This window comes from Lynx canadensis, chromosome B2 (assembly GCF_007474595.2).
Source record: "Lynx canadensis isolate LIC74 chromosome B2, mLynCan4.pri.v2, whole genome shotgun sequence".
Taxonomy (NCBI): Eukaryota; Metazoa; Chordata; class Mammalia; order Carnivora; family Felidae; genus Lynx; species Lynx canadensis.
Window position 1 is genome coordinate 23,055,178 of NC_044307.1, and position 15,874 is coordinate 23,071,051.

Here is a 15,874-nt window from a genome sequence, read left to right on the forward strand (position 1 = left end):
GGCTGAGTGTCTAAATGCACAGGCCGGCAGGCACTACAGGTACTAAGGGTCTAAATGAGAAGACTTCCAGAACTGCAGAAACATCAGCTCCGATGTCACAAACAGTCTTCAGTTACAAAATGAAACTGCCATTAGAACTCAGCGACCTGGAGCTTGCGTTGAAATCTTGGAAAACAAATTGTTGTCTTTCCTCTCTATTCCTAAACTCAAGCCTCTGCAGAATAAGATCTGTCCTCCACAGCAAACAGCACAACATTGTGTGAATATGAGGACATACATACTCCATAAGGATATGAAAATAAATTTCAACCACAGATAAACAAAACAGAAGAGAGTCCCTTTGTCTATAAGAAATATATTCCAGCAAACCTTGCTAATAAGGACAACTAGAGAAAAGACCTTCTGTATCTTCTGTGGTGGTAGAAATCTTAATTAGAGCCCAAAGAAACAGGTACTCAAGAGAAATCAGAACAACAATCCTATACTTTAACCATACATTAGAATTATCCGTAGAGCGTTTTTACAAATCCCAATGGCCAGGGCACCCACCAGACGAGTTAGATCAGAATCTCTGAAGTGGGCCTCAGGCCTCATTTTTTCTTCTTTTTTTTCCTTTTTTTTTTTTTTTTTTAAGGCATCATCATTTTTTCAAGCTCCCCAGGTGGAGTGCAGTGTACAACCAAGGTCAGGAACCACTGAATTAGTGACTATTCTAAAGATACCTTCCAGATCAGACTGTTCATCTTCGCCGATGGTGGACCCTTGATACAAGGGGACCAGGAGTCTCTATCTAAAGCCAACACCCAGTATAATGCTATACTATACAATCCATTACCCCCAAACCTGGGAGGGCACTTAAGGCCATGCACACCCAGCCACCCAGTCTTAAAATGAAGCACAGAAGTCACCCACCCAGATGGCCTGCCTAGATGAACAGGGTCAAAGAGGCCCCTAGATCTGTTGTTTTCACAGGAGGCCTCCCTGGCAGTGGCAGGAGAGGTTCTGGAGATAGGCCACCCTGAGCCAGCATTACCAAGGAAGGGCACTATTTTCAGAATGCCACAACACCCCCTTAGATGACTACTCTCTGAGGGAGAATGCACACCTCTTAGCAAAACACACACGGGGATTAAAAAAATAAGTACACTTCCTAGCTCCTCTGGTGAGAAAGCTGGAAATTTCACTGTCATACCCTCGTCGTTTCCCCCAATTTAAATCTGGCTTCAGATAATTTTGCTTGGTTTTATTTGAAGGCAAACTTTCTGGCAGGAGGAGGCAGAGTGAAGATGTATAAAAAATTCCACCAAAATCATTTCATATTTATTCAAAACATTTAAAGGCAAAATATTGCCCAAGAAATCCGAATAAAAAGAAAACAGAACATACCACATACATCTCTTAAGATGGTTATTTTAAATAACAGTTTAAAGTATAAATTTAGAATGGCAGAAAAAAACTATTTAGAGATATTCAAAAATTAGTATCGTTCTACGAAATGTGGAATTTTTTTAAAGACCATTTTTAACAAAACAAGGAAAAAGAAAAGAAAAACCAACCACTAAATCTAACAGTGCTTAACTGCCTGGGTCTGAATCCAGGCTTGGATACTCTATTAGGCATAGTGCCCTTAATCATGTCTCTGAGCCTCTCTGGGCCCCATCTTACCTGGATAACAAAGGTTCTGAGTTGGACTACAGGGTTCAATTCAGATCTGCACATGTTAGCTGTGTGAGCCCATTCAACCTTTGCACTTCTCTTCCTCCTCTGTAATACTAAAATAAGAATAATACCTACCTGCGATCTGGAGAAATAGGAAGCCTGGCACACCACTGACGGAAATGCAAACTGGTGAGGCCACTGTAGAAAGTAGTATGGCGGTCCCTAAAAATATTAAACATAGAATTACCATATGAGCCAGCAATTCTACCTCTGGCTATATGCCCAAAAGAACTGAAAGCAAGATTTCAAACATATTTCTACACCCATGTTCATAGCAGAATATTCACATGGGCCAAAAGGTAGAAGCAACCCAAGAGGACATGGACATATAATTGCACAAAATGTGGCACATGCGTACAATGGAATACAGCTCAGCCTTAACAAAGAAGGAAACTGACACAGGCTATAACATGGATGAACCCTGAAGATGTTATGCTGAAATATGCCAGTCACAAATTGACACATATTGTATGATTCCACTTATGTGAGGTCCCTAGAATAGTCAAATTGATAGAGACAGAAAGCAGAATGGTGGTAGCCAGGGGCTTGGCAGAGGAGGGAAGGGGAGGCAGGGCGGGGAGGGTCCAGAGGTAGGAATTAGGAGTTAGTATTTAATGGGTACAGAGTTTCAGTCTGAGGAAGACAAAAAAGTTCTGAGAGGGATGGGGTGATGGTTTACACAACAATGTGAATGTACTTAATGCCACTTAGCTGTACACTGAAGAATAGTTAAGACAGTCATTTTTATGTCTTGTACATTTTGCCACAATAAAAAAATAAACGTAAATAAGAAAGAATAAATAGTCCCTACTTTCTAGAGACATTGTAAAGATTAAATATAAGTAAAGTGTATAGAGAGTGCCCAGCACAGAGTAAACCCTCCATAAATATTAGCTACTATCTTATTTTCCTGCTTTTGTTGCTCCTTCCAGTCCCCACTACTGTGTACTACAGAAATAGATGCTCACTGATTACATTCTGATCCCCTCCCCCCTTGGAGCTGTATACCTTCTGCAATGAGACAGTTCCAGTCCAGGCCTTCCTTGTAATAGAAATGCTGCTTCCCTGGGACAAAACTTTCACACAACAGATAAAGATGAAGAAACCACCTAACTTCACAGTCTTCACACATAAAGCTGAGATGACCACATTTAAATAAAACAAAACAAAACAAAACAAAAAAACCTGATTTTAGTGTCTTCATTTCCTAAATGGATTGTCAGTAATTCTGCCTCAAAAAATGGGTTCAAAGGCTAATGCTGTCACTTATGTCTGATAGAAAAAAGAAGGAAAGTCTCCCTGCTATTCATAAATGTTCTCCCACTTTCTGTCAAAACCAAGACTATTTTACTTCTTTGCTCGGTCATTTAAAAAAACTATCAGTATGAAAACTTCCAAGTATACAAAAGTAGAGAGTTCAACTAGCCCTCATATAACCAGCTTAATAACCAATATTAACCTTTTTCACTCTGCCAAAGACTCTACATTCTCTCTCTAAAATATCAGAATAAAAGCACCACAATTGGCTACACTGAAGCAATATTCATCTGTAACAATCACTGTCATCATCATCACTACTTTTTGTTACTTTTAAAAGTTCTTTTCTGGCATCTTCTCACCTCCTTTTATTTTTTCCTTTGAAACTACAAATAATTTCAGTATCTACCTTGCCAAGATAATTGTAAGAATGTAGCATACGTGAAAGTGCATAGCTTGGTGTCTAACACATATTGGTTTCCTGAGAAATATTCGTTCTCCAAAACCACCATCTCATCTTGCTCCATGATGAGAGACACCCCCACATATCCTTCTCCATGCTTTGTCCCTTCTTTGGGGAAGGAAGTGTTTCCTAACGCTAGTCCTTATTCCTTCTTGTACCCCTGCCTCCTTCTAAACCAGGAATCCCAAACACAAATGACTAACCACAAATCCAATCACTGAGAAGACCCCAAATATAAAGACAAAGAAGGTAAATAAATTGAACTGATAAATGCATTCAACATTTAGGGTACCAGTCCCTAAATTAAAAATAAAAAACATACCCAATTTGTGCCTATATATTATTTAACAGAAAAATCAGGCTAGACTTACTAATGCAAGTCATTCCCGTGTGTGTGTGTGTGTGTGTGTGTGTGTGTGTGTGTGTGTGTGTATCTATATTTTAAACGTTAAACTCTTTTTTGATGATCTAAGAAGTTTTAAATGCTGATGAGATTCATTTCCTTGCAGTACTTTTCGCCCATGGCAAACCTGCCACCTCTAATTTGTTTTAAAAGGAACTGTAATCACCCAATCAATCATACTCTTGACCTTCAGCCTTTAAAGTCACTTCACTGTGGTCAAAATTGGCTCTAAAAATTCATGTTGTAACAGTGCTATTGTCCTCAAGCTCCAAAATGCCAATGACAGGAATATAATTTGAGTAAACCCTCTGGTAGAAGAAAAAAACAGCACATGGAGTTTCCAGTTTGTCTTCTACCAGGATTCTTTAAATAAAAGTGAATGTCTATGATATTATTAAGTAATAACTTTTCCTCCACTGGGGTTTAAAGACTTATAAATCACCCAAGTTTCTATGCAGTGAAACTAGTTTCTTCATCATAAAAACCACATGGCTTTCTTTTGGTTTTAAATAACTTATCTTTCTTTATGGGGAGGTACAGAATGACCAAGTAATAATCTTTCCAGTTCTCACCTTCTCTTCTCCTAGCACACACTCAATCTTCACCTCATTGGCATCCATCTTTCTTGCTTGTATCCTACTTCAATGGAAAAAGGATCTTTCTGCTTGCGCAGGCCAAAGCATTATCGCTAATTAATTTCAACATACAAAAATGCTCAAGTTTCTTCCATGACAACAACAAGCACCCACAAACCCATCCAGCTACAAGTCCCCTCTGGCACTGTCTATCTCCCTATTTCTTAAGAAGGCACTGAGGCTTAAACATTAAGTCCATACTATCTTCATTTCCTCAACCCAATGAAATATAGGTTCTATGTCCCACTGCAATAGAAATATTTTCAGTAGTGTCTCCAAAGGCCTTCCAGTTATTCAATCCAGTTACTTTTCAGTGCTTATCTCACTTGAGGTCTCTGTAGCATTTGACATTACTGGTCACACCCTCTTCCAAAGCATGCCTTCCCTCAGTTTTTTTGGCCTTTCTCCTGACCTTCCTCCTACCTCTTTGAACACTCCTACTCAATCTCCTTCAAGGACTCATATCCTCCAATCATCCCTATTAGTCAGTGACCCCATCTTCAGCCCTGTTCTCTTCTATATCTACTACATACCATTCTTGGTCCCTTTTGAATACCACTGACTTCAGTTACCAATTATGTGTCAAGTTCTGTCAGATCTCCGTATTTCCATCTCTGGTCTCCCTCATGAGCTCCAGTTTACACACGCAGGACTTCTCCGCCTGGGTGTTGCCAAGGCACCTTAAACTCAACACATCCAAAATCTAATATAAGCTCATGCTCTTCCTACATGGGTGAATGCTACCAACCACCACCTGGTTATTCAATCCAGAAAAATGGAAGGCATCCTTTAGTCCTTGTCCTTTATTCCTGATATGCAAGCAGTCAATGGGCTTCTAAACTCCAATCTCTAGGGTTTGTGTCTCCCCTTCAATCTCCTCCACTACTGCTAGTCCAGGTCTTCCCATCATTTCTCACATAAATCATCTCTCATTACCAAAATACACAAGTGCAGTTCTCTGTCTCCAATCAACACATGTGGCTCTGACCAGCTCTCCAGCCTACTGTCAAAATTATCTAAAATAAAGTCTCATAAGGTCACTCTTCTAAAACTTTTCCAAACAATCTGACGTCTTTTATCTTCATAATTTATTTCCTGAATATTTGACCTACCCCATGTGTTGCCATCAACTACCTCTCCCAGAGCATCAGCCAGACAGAAGTACACATCCATGCAAACACAGCTCCCTCACCCAAGGGAAGCCCTTCCACTCTCTGACTGATTAACTCTTGTGCATTCTGAGAACTTCCTTGTGAAAAGATTTTCTGACTCGACTTTTCCAGGTAAAGTAACCCTCCATTCTGCAGCCACAGCACCATGCGCCTATAGATCACTGGTTTTTGTTGGAGATGTTGACTTTATCTCTCCCAATAAACTAAGCACTCTTTGAAAGAAGGAAATGCATCTTACTAAATTTGTATGTTCAGCTACTACATATTTGCAAAATTAATGAATGAATATTCATTCATAAGGCTTATTTTTCACCAAATAAATTTTTCAAAATTTGATTCTAACGATAAAAGGCAAATCGCACACTAAGAACAACAGAAGAAATGACATTTTTTATGAGAGACCTTGTACTTCATTTTCTTACAAACTATAAAAGTCCAAGGGTTTCTTCCCCCCAAATGGAATGGTTTGGGGAGCTGGAAGCACCACTAACCACTATCACTGACCTCCCGCCCAGCCCTGTGGCACACTGCCTTCAGAGAAGCACTTTATGCAGCACTGGCTTTTGAAACAAAGATTAGAAGATGGTCAATTTGTTAAAAAGCAACATTCTACTAAAATTCCAAAGATAAAAGAAAGAATCAAGGTTAAGCAGCAGTTTCTTATACTAGATAAAACTAAGTTCCTTATATCAGATCACATCAACAGGAATGAACTTATGAAAATAACTAGGCACCTGGCAGGGAAATACTTATCAAGCTCTTTTCCCAATGGTGAACACACACCACACCACAAAGATTTCTACACCTGTTTCTGGAATGTAAAAAAGCAAGAAGGATACAGATTCTTCCATATTGCATATGCTCTTGTGGAGCCATGTGGAAAGAAATGTTCCATGTAAGACTAGCACAGTGCTTCCATTCCAGAATTTCTTTAATCAACCCCCAGGGGATGAAAGGGGATATCACCAACTAAGTTGGATCTCATTAACCAATCACAGGTCACCAAAACATGTCAGCCTAAAGTTTTTGTCATCCAAGTAGAAAAGACTGAACTACATTCAACATGAGCAACTTTCTGCTTGAAAAACTCCTATTTCAGAGCACCTAGGTGGCTCACTCAATTAAGTGTCTGACTCTAGATTTCGGGTCAGATCATGAACTTCTGGTTCGTGACTTTGAGCTCCACATTGGACTCTGCACTAAGAGCATGGAGCCTGCTTGGGATTCTCTCTCTCCCTCTCCCTCTGCCCCTCCCCCACTTATGTCCTCTCTCTGTCTCCCTCAAAATAAACTTAAGGGAAAAGAAAAACTGTTTTATTTCATCTAGGCAACCTTGATTTCAAACTTTAAATGTTTGCAAATAAATACACTGCATGTGCGTTTTCAGTTGTCAATAAAAGACATCCAAATGACTTTGATGCTCTTTTCTCCAATGGAACTTGCAATCCCAGTGATAACTTAATAGCAATCAGTGACATACCACATCTTATGTCCACAGAACGTGCCAACTTTGTGTAGAAAGTCCACTTGACTACAGAAACCTATATACAAGAAAGCATAACTTATGGACTATTACTGCCCCTGTCTGTCCTACACAAAGTCATTTGCCATAATTTGGTGAAAAGTAGATAAAACAGTGTTAAAAGATTCAAACAGTTCCAGATTTCTAAGTATGACATAGATATATCCAAATTCAATTTTCCTGTATCTTTAAGAAATGTAACATTTAGCAAGCTATTTCTAATTTTTTTTCAAAACAGTATCATACATTATAAACACCATTATAGGGGAGGGTCCAACATGGTGGAGCAGCATGGTAGTTTTCTGCTTCTCTCCTACCTGAAATACAGCTAGATCAACAACAAACCAACTTGCACACCTAGAAAATCGATCTGAAGATTAACACAACAATCTGCATAACTTGAGCCACAGAACTCAGCAGGTACGTGGTGTGGAGAGGAGAAATGGGGAAGAGAGAAGCCATAGAGAGTAGGGAGCTGTTTTTGCTTCCAGAGAGAGGACAGAGACAGGACGAAGAGTACAGGAAAAACACTCCCCCCAAAAGCAGCTGGAGAGAAAGAGTGGAAACACCCATAAAGGACCAAAAAAGAAAAGGAGAAAGGAGAGGGTTTAAATACCATCAGGGCACTATAAACGGGGGGGGGGGGGGGGGGTGCACAGAGTCTGAAACTCCACAGCTCGATATCTGATGGATCTGCTGGAAAGGGTAAAACCCCAAGAGCAGAGAGCAAGGTCCAAGGGGTCCTTGGGCCCAGGGAAAGAGGCGATTCCCCTGCTGAGAGCACAATTAGTAGAAGCTGTGCGGCCTCCCCACAGGGAGAGGTCCCAGTGGACCCCAGAGAACAGCCACGTTTGCTGTTGCTGTAACAAGGACAATGGGAGGGGGGTGGTGAAGCTGCGTGCCAGGTATGTATTGTGCTTTACCATAATCCCTGAAACGCTACTGCTACACTACAGCGCAAACTTTTTCTGGGGCGGGCAACCAGCCGCAGTCACTGGGCATCTGCAACACTGCAGTCATATGAATGTTCCTAGGGATGAGCCAGCACCCAACCACTGATCGGCAAGAGGGTCAAGTGGGTTTGCATGGGTCAAAGCCACAGGGCCTTCAAAAGTGAGGGGTTTGGAAACACAGCCCCATCTGAGATAAAACTCAGGAGGGAGGTGCCACTTGGAAGGCTGACAACTTAGTTGCAGACAATGCAGAAGCAGGGAGTAGCCACAAGTCAGAGACAAAGAGTGATGCTTGATTGCCAATCGGGGAGAACATATAGTTCTGATGCTAGAGACTAGGTAGATGGGTGGTGCCATTTTCACCTCTCCCACGCATGTGCGTACACGCATAAAGAAACCACAACAATCCACACCAGTAAACTAAACAATGCCATCTAGGGGAGAAAGGTGCCATTACACCAAGCCACGTCCAAATGCACCAACCATGATATAGAGAAACACCACAAGTCTCTAGGCCTGTTTAGTTTGCACACTATAAAGTGGTTCATAGTTTGACTTCTAGGGGAAACTGGATGTAATTTCAATCATATTTCATTCTGTTTACTGGTCCTTCTATTCAATTTTTTTCCTTTTCTTCTCATTTCTTATTTTGAATACAGAAAGAGAAAAATCTATTTTTATTCTCCGTTTTATAAAAAACATTTTTCTTTAAATTTTTTCTACTATGTTTTTATTTTTTAATAATTTTTTCTTACTTTAATCATTTAAATTTTATTTTATAGTATTCATTTTTGTAAATTTTCAAATGTTTTCCTACTTTTTTTACTTTTAAGTTTTCTTTCCCTTTTTCTCTCTTCTATGAACCTTCTTGCAATAACCAAACCAAAACACACCTAAGATATCACATCCTTTATTTTTTGTGTTGTTTTTAATTTTTAATTTTTTTATTATTAATTCCTTTTCTTCCTTCATAATGACAAAAGTGAAGGAATTCACACCCCAAAATTAAGAACAGGAAGAAATGACAGCCAGGGACTTAATCAACACAGATACAAGCAAGATGTGTGAACCAGAATTTAGAATCACGATAATAAGAATACAAGCTATGGTTGAAAAAAGCATAGAATCCCTATCTGCAGAGATAAACGAAGTAAAATCTAGTCAGGACAAAATTAAAAATGCTATAACTGAGATGCAATCTCAATAGATGCCACAGTGGCAAGAATGGATGAAGCAGAGCAGCAAATCAGCGATATAGAGGACAAACTTATGGAGAATAATGAAGCAGAAAAAAAGAGGGAAACTAAGACAAAAGAGCACAATATAAGAATTAGAGAACTCAGTGACTCATTAAAAAGGAATAACATCCAAAAAATAGGGGTCCCAGAAGACGGAGAGAGATAAAGGCATAGAAGGTTTATGTGAGCAAATCATAGTGGAAAATTTTCCTAACCTGAGGAAAGACACAGACCTCAAAATCCAGGAAGCACAGAGAACTCCCATTAGATTCAACAAAAACCGACCATCAAGGCATATCATAGTCAAACTCACAAAATACACAGGCAAGGAAAGAATCATGAAAGCAGCAAGGGAAAAAAAGTCCCTAACCTACAAGGGAAGACAGATCAGATTCACGGCAGACTTATCCATAGAAACTTGGCAAGCCAGAAAGGAGTGGCAGGATATATTCAATGTGCTGAATCAGTAAAATATGCAGCCAAGAATTCTTTATCCAGCAAGGCTACCAGTCATAATAGAAGGAGAGATAAAGAGTTTCCCAAACAAAAATTAAAGGAGTTTGTGACCACTAAACCAGCCCTGCAAGAAATTTTACGGGGGACTCTCTGAGGGGAGACAAAAAGAAAGAAAAGACCAAAGGCAACAAAGACTAGAAAGGACCAGAGAACACCACCAGAAACTCCAACTGTACAGGCAACACAATGACAATAAATTCATATCTTTCAGATCTCACTCTAAATGTCAACAGAATAAACACTGCAATCAAAAGACACGATAGAAGGGATTAAAAAACAAGATCCATCTATATGCTGTTTACAAGAGACCAAGTTTAGACCTAAAGACACCATCAGATTGAAAGTAAGGAGATGGAGAAGCATCTATCATGTTAACAGCCACAAAAAGCTGGGGTAGCCATACTTATATCAAACAATCTAGATTTTAAAATAAAGACAGTAACAAGAGCTAACGAAAGGCATTATATCATAATGAAGGGGACTATACACCAAGAAGATCTAGCAATTGTAAACATTTATGCCCCCAATGTGAGAGCACACACCTATATAAATCAATTAATCAAAAACATGAAGAAACTCATTGACAATAATACCATAATAGTAGGGGGCCTCACACCCCACTTACAACAATGGACAGATCATCTAAGCAGAAAATCAACAAGAAAACAATGGCTTTGAATGACTCACTGGACCGGATGGACTTAACACATATATTCAGAACATTTCATCCTAAAGCAGCAGAATACACATTCTTCTTGAGCGCACATGGAACATTCTCCAGAAAAGATCATACACTGGGACACAAATCAGCCCTCAACAAGTACAAAAAGATCAAGATCATATCATGCATATTTTCAGACCTCAACACAATGTAACTCAAAATAAACCACAAGAAATAATTTGGAAAGACAACACATACTTGGAGACTAAAGAACATCCTACTAAAGAATGAATGGGTTAATTAAGAAGTTAAAGAAAAAAATTAAAAACACATGGAAACCAATGAAAATCGTTAACACCACAACCCAAAACCTCTAGGACACAGCAAAAGCAGTCATAAGAGGGAAGTATATAGCAATCCACCTTCCACCCATAAGGAAGGAAGAAAGATCTCAGATACAGAACCTAACCTTTCACCTTAAAAGAGCTGGAAAAATAATAGCAAATAAAACCTCAAGTGAGCAGAAGATGGGAAATAATAAAGATCAGAGCAGAAATCAAAGCTATCAAAACAAAAACAACAACAACAAACCATGAGTAGAACAGATCAATGAAACCAGGAGCTGCTTCTTTGAAAGAATTAACAAAACTGATAAACCCCTACCAGTTTGATAAAAATGAAAAACGAAAGGACCCAAATAAATAAAATCAAGAATGAAAGAGGAAAGCTCACAACTAACACTGCAGCAATACAAACAATGATAAGAAAATATTATGAGCAATTATTTGCCAATAACTTGGGCAATCTGGAAAAAATAGACAAATTCCTAGAAACATATACACTACCAAAACTGAAACAGGAAGAAATAGAAAATTTGAACAGACCCATAAACAGTAAAGAAATAAAATCAGTAATGAAAAATCTCCCAAAAAACAAGAGTCCAGGACCATATGGTTTTCCAGAGAAATTCTACCAAACATATAAAGAAGAATTAACACCTATTCTCTTGAAGCTGTTCTAAAAAACATAAATGGGAGGCAAACTTCTAAACTCATTGTATGAAGTCAGCATTACCTTGATTCCAAAACCAGACAAAGACCCCACTAAAAAGGAGAACTACAGACCAGTTTCCCTGATGAACATGGATGCAAAAATTCTTAAGATACTAGCCAATCAGATCCAACAAAACATTAAAAGTATTATTCACCACAACCAAGTGGGATCTATACCTGGTTCAATATCCACAAAATAATCAATGTGATACATCACATCAAGAAAAGAAAGGACGAGAACCACATGATCCTCTCAACAGGGGCACAGAAAGCATTTGACAAAATACAGCATCCTTTCTTGATTAAAACCCTCAAGAAAGTAAGAATAGAAGGATGATACCTTGAGATCATAAAAGCCATACATGAAAGACCCTCTGCTAATATCATCCTCAATGGAGAAAAACTGAAAGCTTTCCCCCTAAGATCAGGAACACAACAGGGATATCCACTCTCACCACTGTTATTCAGAATAGTCCTGGAAGTCCTAGCCTCAGCAATCAAACAACACAAAGGAATAAAAGGCATCCAAATCGGCAAGGACAAAGTCAACTTTCACTCTTCGCAGATGACATGATACTCTATGGAAAACCCAAAAGATTCCACCAAAAACTGCTAGAACTGTCCCATGAATTCAGCAAAGTAGCAGAATATAAAATCAATTCATTTCTATACACCAATAATGAAGCAACAGAAAGAGAAGTCAAGGAATTGATCCCATTTACAATTGCACCAAAACCCATAAAATATCTAGGAATAAACCTAACCAAACAGGTGAAAAATCTATACACTGAAAACTATAGAAAACTTATGAAAGAAATTGAAGAAGACACAAAATCATGGAAAAATATTCCATGCTCCTGGATTCAAAGAATATTGTTAAAATGTCGATACTACCCAAAATCATCTACATATTCAACGCAATCCCTATTAACACCAGCATTCTTCACACAACTAGAACAATCCTAAAATTTGGAACCATACAAATTTGGAACCATACAAATTTCCATGCATATTTGGAACCAGATAAGACCCTGAATACTCAAAGCAATCCTGGGGGAAAAAAAAAAAGCTGGAGGCATCACAATCCCAGACATCAAGCTGTATTACAAAGCTGTCATGATCAAGACAGTATGGTATTGGCACAAAACCAGATACTCAGATCAATGGAACAGAATAGAGAACCGAGAAATGGGCCCACAAATGTATGGCCAATTAATCTTTGACAAAGCAGAAAAGAATATCCAATGGAAAAAGACAGTCTCTTCAGCAAACGGTGTTGGTCAAACTGGACAGTGATTTGCAGAAAAATGAACCTGGACCACTTTCTTACACCATACACAAAAATAAACTCAAAATGGACGAAAGACCTGAATATAAGACAGGAAGCCATCAAAATCCTAGAGGAGGACCTCAAAACCTCTTTTGACCTCAGCCACAGCAACTTCTTACTCAACACGGCTCCAGAGACAAGAGAAACAAAAGCAAAAATGAATTAATGGGACCTCATCAAGATAAAAAGCTTCTGCACAGCAAAGCAAACAATCAGCAAAACAGAAAGGCAACCGACGGAATGGGAGAAGGTATCTGCAAACGACATATCACATAAAGGGTTAGTATCCAAAATCTATAAAGAAGTTATCAAACTCAACACCCAAAAAATAAATAATCCAGTGAAGAAATGGGCAAAAGACATGAATAGACACTTCTCCAAAGAACACATCCAGATGGCTAACAGACACATGAAAAAATGCTCAACGGAACTCATCATCAGGGAAATACAAATCAAAACCACAATGAGATACCACCTCACACCTGTCAGAATGGCTAAAATTAACAACTCAGGCAACAGCAGATGAAGAGAAAGAGGATGGATCTCTTTTGCATTGCTGGTGCGAATGCAAACTGGTGTAGCCACTCTGGAAAACAGTATGGATCTTCCTCAAAAAGTTAAAAATAGAACTACCCTACGACACACCAATTGCACTATTAGGTATTTATCCAAGGATACAGGTGTGCTGTTTCAAAGGGGCATATGCACCCCAATGTTTATAGCAGCACTACTGACAGTAGCCAAAGTATGGAAAGAGCCCAAAGGTCCATTGACGGATGAACGAATAAAGAAGATGTGGTATATATATACAAGGCAGTATTACTTGGCATTCAAAAAGAATGAAATCTTGCCATTTGCAACAACATGGAGGGAAATAGAGGGTATTATGCTAAGAGAAATTAGTCAGAGAAAGACAAATACCATATGACTTCACTCATATCTGGAATTTAAGATACAAAATAGATGAACATAAGAGAAGAGAAACAAAAATAATACAAAAACAGAGAGGGGGACAAAACATAACATAGTGAACAAATACAGAGAATAAACTGAGGGTTGCTGGAGGGGTTGTGTGTGTGGGGATGGGCTGAATGGGCAATGGGCATTAAAGAAGACACCTGTTAGGATGAGCACTGGGTTTTATACATAGGGGATGAATCACTAGAATCTATTCCTGAAATCATTATTCCACTATATGCAAACTAACTTGGATGTAAATTTAAAAAAAAAAATGTTACCTATAAATAAATGCATACATACGTAAGTACATTAATTAATTAATTAAAAACACCATTAGTTAACCCCTTGGACAACACGAGATGTAGTGGCACCAACCACCCCCCCCCCTCACCTCCACAAAGTAGAAAATCCATGTAAGAGTTTTGATATCCCCAAAACTTTACTAATAGTCTGTCGTTGACCAGAAACCTTACCCATAACATAGTAGATTAACACATTTTGTGTTATATGTTATCATATACTGTATTCTTACAATAAAGCAAGTTAGAGACACAAATGTTAAGACAATCGTAAGAAAGAGAAAATACATTACACTACTGTACGAAATCCATGAAGAAGTGGACTTGCAGAGTTCAAATCCATGTTATTCAAGGGTCAATTGTATTTAATAATGATCTTGAAAACTTTACACTTTCTGACTAGCTTCTAAAAAGGACCCAAGCACAAAAGAATAGCATTCTGGCTCCTCTGGATTTTCCCCAATGTAAGAATTCAAACTAGTGCCTAATTTGGTAACTACATAAGCAGTCTATCATTCCCATTCTGTACGGCAATGGTAAAAACTAGGGAATACTTAAACTTTTAAGGATTAAAATCAAACATAATCCCTTCTCCTTTGACTTAAATCTGGAATTTGGTTTGTGTAATATGTTAAATGTGTCATCAAAATATTTTATTCAAATTTTATTACGTTTTTAATAACTCAGTTATTGCTGTTAAAATGAACCATCAATACTCTTCACATCTAAGCGCATGTCAATTGTGAAGGACACATCACAAATGGGGTAAATATACTCCACAATATCGAGAGTTAAACATCTTAGAACTTTCAACTTAGAATAAATGGCTTGGATGCTTTTGCTACCTCCATGGGACTTAAACATGATGATATTCCTGTGACTGTCAGTTATTTATTTTAGGCTATATATTACATACACTGTCAAAATCTCTCTTGTATATATAAATGTAAGTGCAATGCCTAGATCCATTAGTAAAAGTTATTATAATGGAGAGGGAAACAAGAACTATTATTCCACATAGATGCCATATATAGAGAGAGATAAGTAAAATTGTACAACTTTACTCAATAGTTTTATCTACTGTGGAATAGAACAAATATACATATCATATGGAGGTTTATTTACAGCTACAATAACAGTAACCTTTAATTCATTTGAACGCTTTCTACAAGTAGCTCAAAGAATTGCTAAGTATATATTGGTCTCACAACTTGCCTAAAATCAGTACCATTTTGATGAAAGAGTAAACAGACTCAATAACTGTGTTGCTTAAAATCAGTAGCACAGACTGACCAGTAGCTATTTTCTCTCATCTGTGTATTAAAATCCAACAGACTGCCATTTTTCTTTCTGTCTTTTAAGAGTATGTTCTAAAAACTTCATAGAGGAGAATGTAAGTTGTAGGAGAGCAGGGACTTTAGTCCACCCCACCCCCACGCCTACATATGGCCAGCACCGTCAACAGTGCCCCCCAACAGCACAAATGGGAGAATCAGGCTACTTATATTCAAAACCACAGGTCATGGCTGTGTCTTAGGATGGTTGTCATCAAATTCTATAGTATCAGCAAATGTAATTGGTGAGAAGAGTTCAGAGCACAATAGACAAAGTCAGGCTGGCCCTCAATAGGCCAATAATAAGGCACCATAATAAGTTCCTCCAAACTGTTGACTAGAAACATCAAAAGAAGATAG

General features: G+C 38.4%; 1 protein-coding gene across 8 annotated transcripts in view; it reads right to left on the minus strand.

The window, feature by feature from the left end:
* Positions 1-15,874, minus strand: part of FARS2 (phenylalanyl-tRNA synthetase 2, mitochondrial) — a 536,046-nt gene that overhangs the window by 482,656 nt on the left and 37,516 nt on the right. For 6 of the 8 annotated variants that reach the window (XM_032593129.1, XM_030314913.2, XM_030314911.2 and 3 more), the window contains exon 2: positions 1,795-1,881. The exons of the other annotated variants lie outside the window; for them this stretch is intronic. The gene's annotated coding sequence lies outside the window, so the exon portion shown is untranslated. The remainder of the gene's footprint in view (positions 1-1,794; positions 1,882-15,874) is intronic. 8 annotated transcript variants of the gene reach the window in all.